The 17,559-nt window shown below is 36.6% G+C and overlaps 1 protein-coding gene and 1 long non-coding RNA gene across 3 annotated transcripts in view; one reads left to right on the plus strand and one right to left on the minus strand.

Annotated features, from left to right (window-relative positions):
• LOC149548040 (calmodulin-binding protein 60 D-like) overlaps positions 1 to 17,559 on the minus strand; it is an 85,636-nt gene that overhangs the window by 32,043 nt on the left and 36,034 nt on the right. The gene's annotated exons all lie outside the window — the stretch shown is intronic.
• LOC149548042 (uncharacterized) lies at positions 5,375 to 5,606 on the plus strand. Its single transcript, XR_016353965.1, has 2 exons — positions 5,375 to 5,509; positions 5,556 to 5,606. It is a non-coding gene; the product is annotated as an uncharacterized LOC149548042 (long non-coding RNA).

Raw genomic sequence — 17,559 nt, forward strand, 5'->3', positions numbered from 1 at the left:
ATGTCTTCTCATTATCATGTCATGGCATAGGTTGGTTGTAACTGTGTTCCTTATCGCTTTTGACTCATATTTATCAGTTTAGCCCTTATCTGTCAACTTCCTTGACAATGCTAGTAGAGTTGTTGCATATCACCAGTGACTCTTTGTTTAAATTATTACTCCAGGGTTCTTGTCAATTAGTTATGTTGGAGTTGTAATATATATAGCTTAAATCTTTTAATTTAAACTTTATTAAATCATTTTATCGATGTCCCAAATTGGGAACATGCAAGTCTCCCCTTCTTGGTTGCCTACAATCATTCTCATATAGTCACTGATTCTCGGGTCTCAAATTTGAATGTGCCATCTCTATAGAGCTTAACTGTTTTGACAAGAACAATTGTCCCTTACAATGTGTGTTGAAATGTGTCATTATCCTTCAATAGTATATGTTATCACTATGCAGCAATAACCACTTCTCTCTTCCAAGCTTACACATTCTGCATGTGATCTCTGTTGTAAGGGAAGAATCCAATTATGAAGAATAAATTGTAAAGCTTGAGGAAAGCTTAGTGTCATCATTGTCGAGGTTGATTGTATGGTTCCCATAGGGTCTCATTGCTCTCTTAATTGAAGACGCACCAAAATTCCAAAAGTATTTATCTTCTCCTACATGTGATTTCAAACAATGCTCTTCATACATCAGAAAGAGTGGAATGTCCATTTTGATTCCCAACAACGAATTAGGAGTAAATTAGAGATTTCTTTTCTCTTCATATTTTCCTAACCTTCCATCATTTGATTTTACTGGGTAATCTTTCAAGCTATTATCATCTTCACATTCCCTTAATGTCAAATTCCCATGTTTACCAACCTTAAGAAGATGAAGTGGAATACACGAAGTGACTGAATTAAAAGCATTACTTCTCTCTCTCTCTCACCCATGAGAGCTAAGCATCCTTTGGAAGGTGAAAGAGAATTTTGATTAGAGACCTATGCATAGGTTGAATTTGTTTCAACCTTTATAATGTCATCTCCCATGTGTGATCCTTGTGATGATGCTAGGTCAACCTCATCATACTCATGGATCTGTGTGCTTAACCCATTTTGTGATAAATGACGAGTTAATGGCCTTTTCTTCCTTTCCTTGTACTAGTGGTGTTGGATCATTTTTTTCTTCGACACTTTCTCTATTTTCATACATTGCAACTATACCTTCTTTTGGTGTTACTACTTTCATCGATTTTGATGTTGCATGAATATGAGAGATTTGCAATGCAGTTGTTGTATTGCAATCACTTGTCTCATGTTCCTTAGAGTGCTCATGATATCCATTTTCCCTTCTCAAGTCCAAGTGATGACTTATTATATTCTTAGGTGAATACTTGACTCTTATTTCTATGCAGTCGACTTAAGATATATCATTTTGAAGACCCCCGTTTAACCAATCTTGTCCCATTGATCTCATAGGTTGACCATAATGGGTTCTTTTCTTTCATGTTTTTCTCCTTTTGGATGGAAAGCAGAAAACAATGGTCTATATTTATGGGCATGATGTTTTAAACCTTCATCTTTTTCTCTTTTCTCTTCTTGTTTTTTTGTTTCTTGTGATTGTTATTGGTTGATTAGTAATGCACACAATTGATCTTTTTTTTTTGTGTTCCCTGGCCATGCATTGAAGCATCTACTTGCAGAGTTCTCGTATTTTCCCATATTTTGAAGCTTTTTATTAGTTCCTCAATCATACTCATCTCTACAGGCTGACAGGCTCATGACCTCTAATACCAATTCTAATGTCCCATTTGAAGATTATTCGGACACTAAGTGATTTTCCAATTCCACTTAATGCAGTAATGAATTATGAACACAAATGTAATGGATTATGAACACTAAGATTATTCTAATGTCCCATTTCAAGATTATTCGGACACTAAGTGATTTTCCAATTCCACTTAATGCAGTAATGAATTATGAACACAAATGTAATGGATTATGAATATGAATGGTAACTCTGAGTTCTATGATAATAGAAATGCACTAATTATAATAATGCTGCTAGAGTTGTTTCATATCACCAGTGATTCTTTGTTTGAATAATTAATCCAAGGCTCTTGTCAACATAATTAAGGCTCTTGTCCACTAATTATGTTGGAGTCATTATATATATATCTCGTTTTAATAGTGTCCCACATTGGGGACATGACATAAAAAAATTGTATTCTACTAAATTGAATTGATTCAATGTAAATTTGTCTGTTAATTAAAACTTAAATGATTTATAGGCAAGGGCCTACAATACAATGGTAAATTGTGAGCCTCTTATCCACGAGGTCTTGGGTTCAAGTCTACTCAAGCTTAACAAAAAATAATCATTAATCACAACAAATAATTATAATTAATCTTGGCTCCGGCCTTACTCATCAAAAAAAAAAAAAAGCTTTACACTTATTTGAATAAAAAATCTTTTCTTGATATGGAATTTACGTTATAGGATTTAAGATGTTGTTTTTTGTCAAATTCATTAATTCACTTCACATTACCAAGTTTTCCAAATAGATTTCAATTCTACATTATTTTATGTGATGTCACTTTCCTAAGATAGAATTTAATAATTAATTAAATTAAAATACAAATACAAATAACAAAAAATATAATTACAAATCGCAATTCCTAAAGCTAATGTTGATTTGAAGAGTTTGGTAATGGTCTGAAATATTGAAATTTTACTTTGAAGAATTCCTTATTATTCCATTATGTTAAATGCTTGAATCAATGCAAGTTGATGTGGAATATTTTATGAAAGAACTTTTGATGCCCATCCTACCCGCTACGTTGGAGATACAATTCATATTTGCTTGAGACGCAATAACCATCAATTAATTCCATACTTATACTCTTACCCCTCGAACGCGTAGCCACATACCCAAGTACTCGATACTCAATGGGTACTCAATGGAGAGCATCATAGCTCCAAAACTTGATTAAGATTTCTGAACTTTGTTTCAGTTTTTTGTTTGTATATCAACTTGTTGTTTATCAAACTTAATTCAATATGTAATCTGAAACTTTGATACAATATTGATTAACAAAAAGCTTTATCACTGTTCGCGTCAAAAGGTTATCATTTGCAATGTCATTGCTATATGATTTATGATCTTCTTGTTCATGTTTAAAGTTTGCCTTCTTTGTTGTGAATCTAAACATTTAGTATACATATTGCAAATCTAAAACTGAAAACAATACATTACATCTGCAAACTTTATAACCATTGTCGTTTTGAAAACTCATTGTCTTGACTCATATTTTCAGATTTTCTATAAAATATTAAATTATATTTTTAAAAAATGAATGGTCCCAAGTATCCCTTATTTTGAAAAATAGTCATACCAGGACTCAAAGTACACAACAAAGTAACGAGAACCGGACCCAGCTCTGACTCGACAAGGGCAATTTGACTCGTGACCCGGCTCGGACTCGATCATGACTCAGTAGTGACTTGGCGAGTCAGGGTATATTACTAGAAATAGCTTAGAGAAATATTAAAATATTTGATGACTTGGCGGGTCAGGGTCATGGGTCATTTTGACCCCGCAAGGGTAACCCGACTTGCTGACTCGGATGACTCACGGCGAGTCTCGTTACTATGGTACACAAGCACCCCCGTCCCAGTGCAACCTTGATTAATAAATAAAGAGATATTAATTATGTGGTGTCTTAATGGAGACCCAGCAACGATAATCAATTTTTCCTTATAGATATGAGTGTAGCGATAATGAAGGGTGTTGAAAATTGTAGCTCAAAAAGATAAGTTAGAAGTAGAGATCAAGTTGGACATTACTTGGAGGAAGTGGAGTTCAAGTAGAACTCTACATATAGTAGAGTTCAAGTAGGACTCTATTTTATCCACCTAACTAATTGAAGCGGTCACCTAAGAAGTAGAGTTCAAGTTGGAATCTACTTGGAGGAAGTAGAGTTCAAGTAGGACTCTTACCTTACCAGCTGCTGTTATAAAAGGAAGCCAAGGGTTAGAATATTTTTCAATAATCTTTCTCAAGGAGGACATTGAGAGAGAGAGAAATAGAGAAGAGAATTCTGATTTTAAGCAGGCCAGAAAGGAGAAAGCTTACAGCAATTAACAGCAAATGAGAAGGTAGCAGTATTACATATATTCCAGGTTTGTGGTATTGTTTGTAACTTGTTTTAGAGCCATTTTATTAAGTATTTAGAGGTCTTGTATATCTGAAGTTATGTGTGTCCTTATTATTACACTACTTCTGAAAGGGCAAGAAAGGAGAAAGTTTACAGCACTTAACAGCAAATGAGAAGGTACAGTATTACATATATTCCAGGTTTGCTATTTTGTTTGTGACTTGTTTCAGAGCCATTTTATCATGTATTGGTCTTATATCTGAAGTTATGTGTGTCCTTATTATTACACTACTTCTGAAAGGGCAAGAAAGGAGAAAGTTTACAGCACTTAACAGAAAATGAGAAGGTAGCAGTATTACATATATTCCAGGAATGTTGTTTTGTTTGTGACTTGTTTCAGAGCCATTTTATCATGTACTGGGACATCTTGGAAGTCTGAAGTGATGGGTGTCCTTATTATTACACTACTTAAAGGGCAAGACTGGTGGGAGAATGTAGAAAAGGTTCTTCCAGTACATACAGATCTTGCACTAGGCAGCACAAGATAACAAGATAAGGACACTAAAGGAGAAAGGGTGGTTCTAGATGTTGTAAAGGATCACCTGATTCCACATATAGCAGAAAAGACAAAAGCCAAGGGCATGTTTGATGCCTTGCTTGGTCTCTTTCAAAGTGACAATATGAACCGAAAGATGGTTCTGAAGAACAAGCCCCAAGAGTCTCAGATTTCCTAATCTGATAATGTTACCAGTTACCTTATGAGGATTACACAGATCTGTGATCAACTTGCAGCCATTAGAGAAAAGATCTTGGATGTAGAGCTAGTGAATGTAGCTCTAAATGGTTTCACCAGGTTTCACCAAGCCATGGGAACCATCTATGAAGGGAATTTGTGCTCGAGAGAATAGCGCAGATTGGCAGAGACTATGGGATGATCATATTCAGGAGGAGACTCGAGAGGATCCATATCCAACAAGCAAGGAGGTGGTGATGAAAACTTGACCCTCATCATCAAGACTAAGAAAAGAGAACGGAAAGCTTTCACCAAGAAAGGTAACAATGATGGAGAAGGATATCAGCCTAAAAAGAAGAAAGACTTAAGCAAGATCAAGTGCTTTGTTTGTGACATTGGAGCATATGTATGAAATCATCAATACAAGCAGAGAACTTGCATTTCAAAAAAATTGCATCACATCAAAATGGTTAAAGGAGAAAAATCTCTTATTTCATGAAAATTACAAAACTGAGAGATCAACTCCATATTGTTGATAGCAAAGAATTGTCAATGTTGGCTCTAAATGGACTTCCTGATTCATGGGAAAGTTTCATTCAAGGGATTAGTGCAAGATCAAAATTTCCAAATTTGATTAGTTGAAGGGAGGTTGTATGCAAGATCAAAATTTCCAAATTTGATTAGTTGAAGGGAGGTTGTATACAAGACGAATCAAGATTTATTGCAAAATGCATTATAGCAAAAACCTCACACTCCTCAAAGAAGAAGGGTAAGAAAGGATACTTCAAAAGAAAGAAACATAAAGAATCTCATAATGATTCTACATTCAAAGAAGAAGAGATATATCAAAAGTCTAATGTTTTAGCTGTAATAAATATGGTCACTATACCACGAAGGGTCCATAAAGTCAAAGCCTCAACCTTCCATTGTTGAAGTTGGTGAAAATTTTCCAAAGAAGGATTTTGATGGATTCATATTCTACTCAGCCCTCTCACATCACGTGCCCATGGACCATACCACTTGACTAATTGACAGCAGTGCATCCCAACACATTATCAAATTTAGAGGACATTTAAATGAGTTAATGCAAAATAATTCATTTGATCAAGTGACCATTGGGGAAGCCTCTAATTATTTCATGGAAGGAGTTGAGACTGCTTCCCTTAAATTAATCTCAGGCATTTCCTTTCCATTTAATAATGTACTATTTGTTCCAGCGATCATGCAAAATCTTGTCTCCATCTCAATCTTGGAAGATGAAGATATCATATTGCATTTGCAGATGGCCAAGTTCTTGCCTGGCCGAAGAACTCTAAATGAAAACAGCTAAAGTTATTGGAGTTCATTATGGACATCTTTATAGACTTCACACTATTCCTACTCAAGCCTTAGTTCATAATTCATCAAGCACTTGTCAGATTTGGCAGAGAAGATTGGGTCACTTACATGCCCATGCACTACTTGTTGGTTCCCAAAACCGCAAATTAGAATCCTACAAGCCTTGCCTGCTCAATGCTAGGATATCCAACCGGTTAAGGCCAACTTGACAAGATCGATCAATTCAATCTGGATCCTCTGCGCTTCTGGCTCTACAAAACCAAAGGGGTCTACCTAATCTTGAACAAAACACTTAAGCCCAAGATGCTTATAGCAGATTTATTAGAATGCGAATGTATTGAAAGTTTCCCAGAGGGCAAGGATTATAGAGCACTTCAAACTTGCAAATTATGAATTAAAAATAAAAATATATAAATGTTTTAATAAAAGTAATTATTATAGATGATTGCAACAAATGAATATATTAATTCCTCAATGGAAAGAAATGAAATAGTTGTCAGCATATGGATTATGAATCAAGAGTAATATAAAGACCAGTGCTTTATTAAATGGGCAAAAAAAGTCAATATTATAAGTTGAAACGTACAACTTTATAAAGTTTAGTGTATTTAAACTATAAACAGATTAATGATCCAGACGTGACGGATCAATTATATAAACACAATTTTAAACTAGTCTAGAATGTGCTTTAACTCCTTTGATATGAAGACAAACTAGACATAAATATGGAAACAATTAAATATTTCACAATATCTATGTTTATCAAGTTCATAATGCAATAATGACCAAGTCCACTTGTCCAAGCATTAAAATATTTATAGAATTTTTTAAAATAATTATAAAGGACACAACTTAATAATATTTAAAATCCTAATGCAAAAAATAGACACGCTTACAGATTGTGCCCGAAAAAAAATTGCACATAGAGACACTCCTTACGGATGATCCATCTACTACAAATTTATCCAGACCGCATAAAATTCACCCAATAATTCAAATCCACGAGCTTTGTTCAATCACTCAATCCTTTACCAATGAAAAAATATAATATATCAAAGTGCGCATAGGATATGTAAAATTTTAAAATAAATATCAATTGTATTGTCTCTAAATCTCATATTTATAAACTAGCAAGGGGGGTCGGTTGCCTCTCTAGGCATCGCCTCTCTTCATAACAAAAAACTAACCACATAGTTCCCTTTATACGTAACTTATTTGGGCCAACAATTCAAAACTGCCCACTAAAACATGGAATACAAATATTAATAAACCCTCAGGAAATGTTTTTGGATCAATCCGCATTCACCAAATTAGCAAAACCATTAACTTCGACTATGAATCCATCTAATCTTTCTTGAGATATAGATGACGCTGCGGTCCATTATTTCAACTCCATATTCGAGGGTCTCTATTTTAAAAAGCTTCCGCTCCTCATCTGCATGTATTCTCCATGCTCGAACTCCACACATACCCATATCCTCTGCGGACATTCAAAGACGTTGGTAGTTCTTGAGTTCTCATATAATCTTCAAACAAGATGCTCTCCGCTTGGTTCCAAAGGGGTTTTCTCAGCACAGGATAATTCCTTCATGAGGATTAGTCGTGAAATCTGAATTGAAAGAATTCCATAGGTAACACTCTTGTGCGCTTCCTCTTCATTTGCATACCTGCAACAAACACACAACATCATTAGACTCAGATTTTTCTGAGCAAGACTTGGATTAACAATTGGAAATAAAAAACTCTTGTAGCCTCTTCCGGATGAAGAATAGACTTCAAGAATTTCTACTTTGTACCGCACATTTGGTAACGCGACCAAACAATTAACTTCATCGTGAACATACAAAGGTGCTGCAACTGTATAAAATCTATTATTTTGATGCCCTCGTTTATGTGCCGTGGTGATTGAGCCGTGATTTCAGTTACACAATTATTTCTCCTCTTGCCTGCAAAGAGCCTCACTTTAGACTGGAGTTTCAATGTTACTATATCATTCTGTTCTGTCAGGCTTGCCCACATCTATGAAATGATTATGTCTTAACTTATTGATGCCAATTCCCATGGATACAAATGATTCAAACTTTTAGTTCTGCCACTTTGTAGCATGGCATACACCTGTAATTGTTGTTTGAAGTGAAGAGAATATAACACATTCAGGTTCTGGAGCCATGTTCTTCATATGCAGATTACTTTTGGATGCTTCTTTCTTTTCCTTATCAAATTCAAATGCCACAGATCCCATATTTGCTTCACAGATTTCAGTTACTCCATTATGCACATGGTTACATACAGCAAATACAAATAATGCATGGTTTGACACCACATGCTCAATAAAATGGAACAAAAAGTCTAATGACTTTCCCATAAATATACTAGAAAATATTCTGATTACTTCCAGATTTCACATGCATCACCAAAGTTCGTTCTAGATATTTAAAACACAAAGTACCTTGCCTCCAAGTGAAGTATCCCTAATGTCAATCCAGTAACAATCTGTGGGTCTTTTTAGCATAAGTAGAAAGCTGTGCCTGTTAGGTGATTCTCTTTGACAATTCATGTAATTTGTGCTTTAACATCCACACACAAGGATGACACTAGTAATGGTTGCAAAAAAATCTCTCTATGTCTGCTGAGTTGGTTTTGTCTGAAAACTCTTTTCTTTACATTATATCTATTTCATATACACCTCAAAAATAGACAACAAATCATTTCTCCTCATTCTGCTGCTTCCTTCTAAACAAATTGAACAGAATTGTATTGTAACAAATACTGCCTGCTAAACATTGACAAGAAAGGCAAATGCTCATATTGCAATCAGAGACTTTTGCTACTCTTGTTGGCAAATTCTTCAGTAGGTGTCATACCATAGCAACCAAACGACTCCCATCAATTGTTTTATTTTCAGCCCCAATCTCTAGGCCCTATTTGTTTATTTGGCTGCCAAAACTACAATGATGAAATATAAGAGAAATAAGACCACTGCTGTAGAAATAAGCCTGATCCAAAGGATGCAAATGGAGGCTAAAATTCTAAATTTTGGGCTCCATCACTACCCACTATGGAGAAGATAGTTATTGGTCTTCCAAAACTCAAATATGAGCATGGAGGAACTTGAAAGGGTGTGCATTAAGTAAGAACACTAAAGGTACATTTCACAGTAGTGAAAATAGATCCAAATGTATCTTAGAGCTCATTCACTCATATTTATGTGGTCCTATGTCTACTACTTCCTTGAGTAGTTTCTTATATTATGTTATTTTTGTTGATGACTACTCTAGAAAGACTTGGATTTTTTTTTTTTTTAAAAGAAGAGTCTGATGAAGTACTTATGAGATTTAAAGAATTCAAAGCTCTAGTAGAGAATATATCGAGAAGAGGATCAAAGTCCTGACAACTAGTAACGAAGGAAAGCACACCTCAAGTAACTTTCAAAAATTTTGCATTGACATTGGGATTAAGAGTGAGTTTTGTGTTCCCTATAATCCTCAACAGAATGGTGTAGCACAAAGGAAAGATAGAACTATTCTCAACGCAGCCAAAGTCATGACTCGTGATCAAAATATTCAAACTTCTTTTAGGTTGAGGCTTCTAGAACTATTGTCTATGTTCAAAATATATGCCCTCATCGGATTTTAGACAACAAGACACCCAAAGAGGCATTTATTTAAGAATCTTTGGCTGTCCAGTATATGTACATATACCCTAAAGACAAAAGAACTAAACTAGAACCTTTCAGCGAGAAGGGAATATTTGTAGGCTATAGTAAAACATCAAAAGCTTATTGAATCTATAATTTTAAACAGAAAATGATTTAATTAAGCAGGAATGTGACATTTGAAGAGGATACTGCATTCAGAAAATCCAAGGGTACTTCTAAGATGTATAGTAAAGATCAGGAACCTCCACAAAATATGGAAGAAGACCATACTCCTCAGATTTGGAGGGAGACTTGTGAACCTAAAGAAGATAATAAACCCTTGGATCCTATTGATAAGCCTCGACATATTGGTGTAAACTTAAAAAGACATCTTTGGGCGAGAAATATAATGCAAGAGGCTGAAAATTTTGCAGCTCCTAAAGGAACATTTACGGAAAGTAGGAAACCACAGAAGTTTTCTAGCTATGTTGCATTAATGAGTCAAATTATTAACTTGGAACCTACCAGTGTTGAGGAAGTCACTAGTCAGCAAGTCTAGAAGGATGAAACGGCTGAAGAGTATCAATCAATCCTAAAAAATAGTGTTTGGGGCATTGTACCTAGACCAAAAGGTAAATCCATTGTTTCTTCTAAATGGCTCTTTAAGATTAAACAAGATGTTAGTGGAAGTATTGAGAAATACAAGGCTAGGTTTGTAGCTAGAGGACTCTCTCAAAAGGAAGGAATTGACTACAAGGAAACCTTTGCTCCTGTTGCCCGATACACTTCAGTCAAAACCATCATTGCTATTGCGGCATGTAAAAGATGGAAGATTCATCAAATGGATGTGTAGAGGACTTTTCTAAATGCCAAAATTGGGGAAGAAGTATATGATCTACAGTACATGAGAAGAAAACTCATGTTTGCAATTTAAAGAAGGCATTGTATGGCGCCTTAAATAGGCTCCACGTGCTTGCTACAAAAGGATTGATTCCTACCTTATGAGCTTGGGTTTCTCCAATAATGATGTTGACTCAAACTTGTACTTCACGGTATTTAAGAGGATAAGATAAGATAATAGTATTAATGTCCAACGAAAAAACCACATGGGTTTATGGGACTAAGCATACAAACAAAAGAGCCGACCAAAGCAGGAGCACCAAACAGTGACTCTAAAAAAAAGCTAGAAAAATCAAGGTAAGGACTAAGGATCCTTCCTTGGTACAAAGAAAGCAGTCACAAAAGGGTATAACCACAAATGATCCAAAGACTTAGAGCCACGCCGAGAACCACAAGATGAGTGTCGCTGTCTGGAAAGGCTGGTGTACTGTCGAACTGGTCTGGAGTGAGTGGTATAAGATGGCCTTTTCGCTCCCCGTGGTGAAGACAAAGGGGAGAAAAAGGCGGTGATGAGCTGATCTAAAGTATGGCCCTGGGGTATGAGTGACTACAAAGTATGATCACAAAGTTGTATGGCCTCCCGTAGATAAAGTGCAAGACATCTTTGATCTGTATAGCTAAAGAATGTTAAAAGAGAAAAACAATCAATGAATAGGCAGAAAAATCTCCATCTGATCTCACAGTAGATAGGGCAGCGAAATATAAAGTGAGTCTCAATCTCCACCTCCACCAAAGTACATAGTCGACAAATACAGTTCTCTCTATCAATGTGGTGATCAGTCTAGGCCCAAAGACGATGGGAACCAACTCTAAAGGAGCCCAAAGAGGATCTCAAAGCGTGACTCTAACGCCGGTAAAGATAAGCGGGGCGGACAATAATACCATTTTGAATCTCAAGAAAATGCTTAGCATAAAAGACCATCTTCGGACGTAATCCGCCAGCAAGATTACTCCAAGTAGTAATAATGTATTGTCTATAGATACCCTGTCTAACATGCTCATTCAACTCCTATCATGAGGGGAGGAGGTGAGCAAGAGCATCAAGCGAGAACTGGTAAGAAGGGAGACGATCAATCTCAATCTTGATCAAGCTCAGCAAAGAGGTGGCCTGGGCGTACCAACTGCAAGATCTAGTACTAGTGTTGGATCTCACAACTGTCACAAAAGAACAGTATGCCAAATGAGAATATCTCTGCTAGTCAACAGTTGAATCCTCGGATCAGATAAAAAATGGCTGCGAGTTTAGAAGGATGAGCTCCAAACTTGGCCAAAAAAATGTTCTGAGGGGTGAGTCTATGACATCCAATGATACATCGTAAAAGCAACATTTGAACACGCTCAATAGAGATCCAATCAGAAGCAAGAAGAGAAGGCCCCCAAACCACTGAGCCATAGAGAACAGTAATCTAAGAGGGGCAGCTTGGAAGAAATGTCCTGAAAATGGTGTTTGAAGCACTGTCTCCCCAACATGGCTAGAGAACCCATGCCCTTACTGACTCTGAACTGAATAGTCGGTCTCAAGCTGAAGCGAGGTCTAGAAAACTTCACCCCAATATACATGTAAGAGGAAGTAATCTCAATCTCCTGTCCTTGAAAGAAGAAATGTAGGTGTGATGTCTTTAAGCTACTTAAAGATCATAACCCAAGTCTTGGTCAAGTTGACCACAAGCTAACGCTGATCACAAAACAAAGCCAAACCATCAAGGAGTCGTTGTAAACTATTAGGGAAAGAGGCCAAAAGAACAACATCATCAGCAAAGAGGAGAATGGATATCAAAACCTGATGTAAATATCAACCGTCACCAAGTTGCGAGGAGTTCGCAAGGAAATCCTCAAGCTCATCAATATATAACCCAAAAAGGGTGGGGGAAAGGGGGCAACCCTATTTCACCCCAATAGTGCTCTGAATCGGAATAGCAAAGCCCTCCGAAGTCCTAAATCGACTGATCACCTTTACATACAGTCTCATAATAGTTATCACCATCATATCTAGGATCCCAATCTTGCTAAGTTTTTGGAATAAGGCTATCCTAGGAACAGAGTCAAAAGCCTTAAGGAAGTCCACGAAGCAGCAGTAGATTTTCTCAAACCAGTGTCTAGCCTCCTCAATAATAGCTTGCAATGTGAAGACATGATCCATAGTCTGGTAGTTCACCCAAAAACCAGCCTGGCCTCTTGCCCTACAACCTTTCCTATCAAGCTCTCTAGATAGCATAGTGTTCAGAGCAGTGGCATAGAGTTTGGCAAAAGTATGCCCAATCATAATGGTCCCGTAGTTACTTGGATCAGAAGTAGGCCTAGACTTGTGAATAGGATAAATCACATGTCGCGACCAAGACTAAGGAAATCCAGTACAAACCACTCTATTAAAGACTATAAGAAGGTAGGATCCGAGGACCGAAGCACCAAGTTTGAAAAGTTCTACTGGAAACCTTCCTCATCTGCCGCTCTATTGCATCTCATGGATCTGAGGGCTTCAAAAAGACTGGAAGAGGTGAATAGATGGCAAAAAGGGGGTGGAGTGGAATGAAGAGGTGGCTACCCTGGAATGGCATAGAGCATAATGGTGTGGGAGGTGAGGGAGTGAAAGTCAAGAATGGATGGTAGGGGCCAACGAGGGAAAAGGGTACGCCAAAAGACCTAACAATTCTGAATAAGCGTGGAGAAAAGGGATCTGCACTGCGAAGAGGCATAAAACCGTTTCTTGTGGTGAAGCAAACGGAGCAAAGAATAACGCAAGTGGGTGAAAGCAGGGGACTGAGACTCAAAGGCGGAGCGAACAAAGCAATGGAAAGCTTTACAATCAATGTCAAACCATTGGTTCATAGGACAAGTATTACGACGCTTAGATCGGAGAGAGTTGGGGGAGCGGTGGGGAATGGAAAGGAGAGTGGACTTTCAGGAAACATTAATTTTAGTACATTATGTTGATGACTTACTTATCATAGGAGAAGATCATCTTATTATTAAATGTAAGGAGTTAACCTCTGAATTTAAGATGAGGGATCTTGGTTTATTGCACAAGTTTCTTGGGTTACAAGTTTGGTAGAAATCTACTAAGATCATCCTGAGTAAAGCAAAGTACAACATTGACAATCTAAAGAGATTTGGTATAATGGATTGTAAATCCATGTCTACAACCATAGAAACAAAATTGGTAGATTCTACACTATACAGGCAAATGATTGGGTCCTTGATGTACCTAGTAGCACTAGATGAGACATATTGCTATGCAATAAGTGCACTTGTCTAGTTCATGTGTGAACCAAATCAAATACATCTAGTTGCAGCAAAACATATTCTAAGATACTTGCGAAGTACAATTGGATTTGATCTAAGATATTCTACTGATATAAGCTTTAAGCTGTACGAATACATTGAATTTGATTGGGCAAGATGTGTTGTTAATAGAAAGAGTGTCTCTGGTGGTTGCTTCAGTTTAGGCTCTACCATGATTTCTTGGTGCAGTAGGAAACAGCCTTCAATAGCACAAAGCTCCACAAAAGCCATATGTATTGCCTATCAATCCTATGTTTCATGATGGAACAAAGCGTGCGGATATCAAATATCACTATGTAAGAGACAGTGGAAAAGAATGCCATTCAATAGAGATACATTAGTACTAATAAACAAAAAACATTCTCACCAAGCCTCTCTCTAGAAGTAAGTTTGTGTACTTTCGAGGTAAGCTTGCTATGGTAGAGAATAAAGCCCTAGCTGAAATTGAGTCTCAACTTCATTGACTTATTTGTATTTGTGTGTGTGTGTCTATATATATATATATATATATATATATATATATATAGAGAGAGAGAGAGAGAGAGAGATTGTTTTAAAGATGTTTGAAGTGTGAACACTTGATTCTCCTTAAGAAGAAACTTAATGGGTGAACCCTTATTACCACCCTTTGATAATGGTTCATAAGGGATGTCATGTGAGATGCCATGACAATACCGCGTGAGAAAGTTTGTGGTGATTTTCTTGTACTCATGTGGTTACCTTCTAGATGAACCATGGTATTTATATTTGTGAGGTGACGATCTCACAATGATAAAACACTTGTGCATTTTACCATCTTTGTAAGACGACGATCTCACAATGATGGTTGATTTCTCATGAGGAAATGTTTATCAACAGCCATATTGGTGGATATCACATGAGGTGATATCTATGTATAAGCCATAATGGAGTACATTACATGAGATATCTAAAAGCCATAGTGGTGGATATCACTTAAGGTGATATTTTTGGATAGTCATAATGGTGAATATCACGTAAGGTGATATTTATGTTTAAAGCCATAATGTTTGATATCACTTGAGGTGATAGTTATGGATAGCCATAATGGTGAATATCACAAAAGGTGATATTTATGTTTAAACCATAATGGTGATTATTCCATAAAGTGATATTTATGGATATCCATTATGGTGTAAATCACTAAAGTGATATTTATAAATAAGTCATAATGGTTGATAATACATGAGGTGATATCTTGATCAAATATAGATGTATCTATTCATATTGTGATATAACTTAAAATGGATTCCTCCCTAGCTATGAGGGAGCGTTGAAGTTAGCGTTGGGAGGCTAATGAATAAGAATCACTTGAAACACTAATTAATCATTTATTCACTATTATTTATGAATAATCAAAATATTTCTCCTTTATTAAGGAATCAATGTCAGTCAAAACATCAACGATCTATGTATTCCCTATTTCATTTCTGACAATCGTCAACTTTGAGCTGCGTAGACATGATACCAGTTTATAGAAATCATCTCGATACATACTAGATAATATTAAGATTAGTAACATAACTAAAAGACGTCAATAATCTATTGGTAAAATGTTCAACGCTCCCCTCAGAATTCAAGATAAAAGCTTAATTGCCTCCTATGTACTATAAGTTGAGTGGTTGTATCGAGCACTAATCAATCAATCTTTTGGTGCAACGGCAACCCCATTCTAACAAGTGGTATCAAAGCTTGGTCACAAGTTAAAATCCTTAGACCCTCAAGTAACATTGAGGGAGAGATTGTTGGCAAAATATTGAGCGCTCCCATCGGGATTCGTGGCAAGGGCTTAACTACCTCCTGTGTGCTATAAGTTGAGAGGTTGTATGGAGTACTAACAGATCAGTCTTATGGTGCAACAGCAGTCCCACTCTAACATAATCAGGCCAAACAACAATCAAATTGTTAAGTGTGATTAGCATATATGAAAGGGTGCGATAACACATAATCAAATAGGTGTATTCATTAATCAGGATAGTTGCGTCTCTTGTATGACATTGTATATATGAGACTTCAATCGGTATTAACATCACTACCACTCATAGTAACGAGAATCGAGGCGATTGACACGATTCACACGATTTGGCGATTCGATTCAAGCCAAACGATTTTTTGTGAATCAGTGAATCTAGCCAGTGATAAAGGGTTTATGAAATAAGTAACTCACTAAATTTCAAGGGTTTTTTTCAAATTTGTCGATTCGTGGCCGATTCGCAATTTGATTCGGCCTTGCCGATTCCATTTCGATTCCAATTCTCGTTACTTTGTAGTACCACCACATACAAATTGGAGAATGATCAATACATATCGAAATTTGTTACTTCCACTGGAAAGTTTCTACATTCTACGACTTGTCTTTATAGCGATTAAATTTAAATAGATAGTGACTTATCCAATAGAGATCTCTTACAGAGATTAATAACATCACTACAAAGGTATAACTAGTGTCAAACATATAAATTATAAAATTGCTATTAGTCTAATTCATAATCAACATCGATCAACACTATAGTTAGAAGTGCTTGGTACTTGGACAGTGGTGCCTCTTGTCACATGACTAAAGCATGAGAGTTGTTCAGTCAACTTTGAGAATGACTCAAGAAGCAATGTGGAGCTTGGCAATGATGCCTTGTATACAATTAAGGGGCAGTTGTGCTATTCCAGCTTGAGGCTGGAGGATCAACTGATGCTCAAGAAGTGTTGTATGTACTTGGTATGAGGAACATGTTGTCCATCTCAGTTATGGAGGACAAAGGTTACATAGTTACCTTCAAGAAAGGGTAAGTGTTGATATGCCCAAAGGAAGCCAATCCCGACACAGTTGTAAGGAGTGGAGTCAGTGAAGGCAACTTATATAGGCTACTAGGTAACTCTATTCAGGCACTGGAGTATACCAGTGAGAGCTTGTGTGAATTGTGGCACAAGTAGATGAAGCACTTGCATCACAAAGCACTACCTATATTGAGAGAGATGGTCAATGAATTTCTAGAGTTTAGTCTGGGGTGGCAGGGCATATGTACAGGTTGTGCTCTTGGCAAAAATGTCAAAGCTTCATTTCCTAATAGTGATACTCGATCCAAAGAGATTTCGGATCTAATAAATTCTGATGTTTATGGACCTATGTAAATGGCATCAATGAATGTTGCATCCTATTATGTCACCTTCATTGATGATTTCTCCAAGACGAACTTGATCTACTTCATAAAGACCACAGCTGAGGCCTTCAGTCGATTCAAGGAGTTCAAGGCTCAGGTGGAGAATCAAACAGGGAAGAAGATCAAGGTGCTAAGATCAAACAATAGGTGCAAGTATAATTCAAATGAGTCCAGAGATTTCCACACGGATGTAGGAATCAAGAAGGAGAAGACAGTTACATATAATCCGAAACAAAATGAGGTTGCAGAGATGAGAAACAAATCTATCATCAATTATGTGAAGGCCATGATCTATGAATAGATTTTGTCATTGTGTCCATGGGTAGAAGCATACAACAAAGTCGTGTATTTACAAAGTATAAGTCCTCGAA

Source organism: Cupressus sempervirens, chromosome 7 (assembly GCF_028749045.1).
Source record: "Cupressus sempervirens isolate cs-2001-9-10 chromosome 7, ASM2874904v1, whole genome shotgun sequence".
NCBI lineage: Eukaryota > Viridiplantae > Streptophyta > Pinopsida > Cupressales > Cupressaceae > Cupressus > Cupressus sempervirens.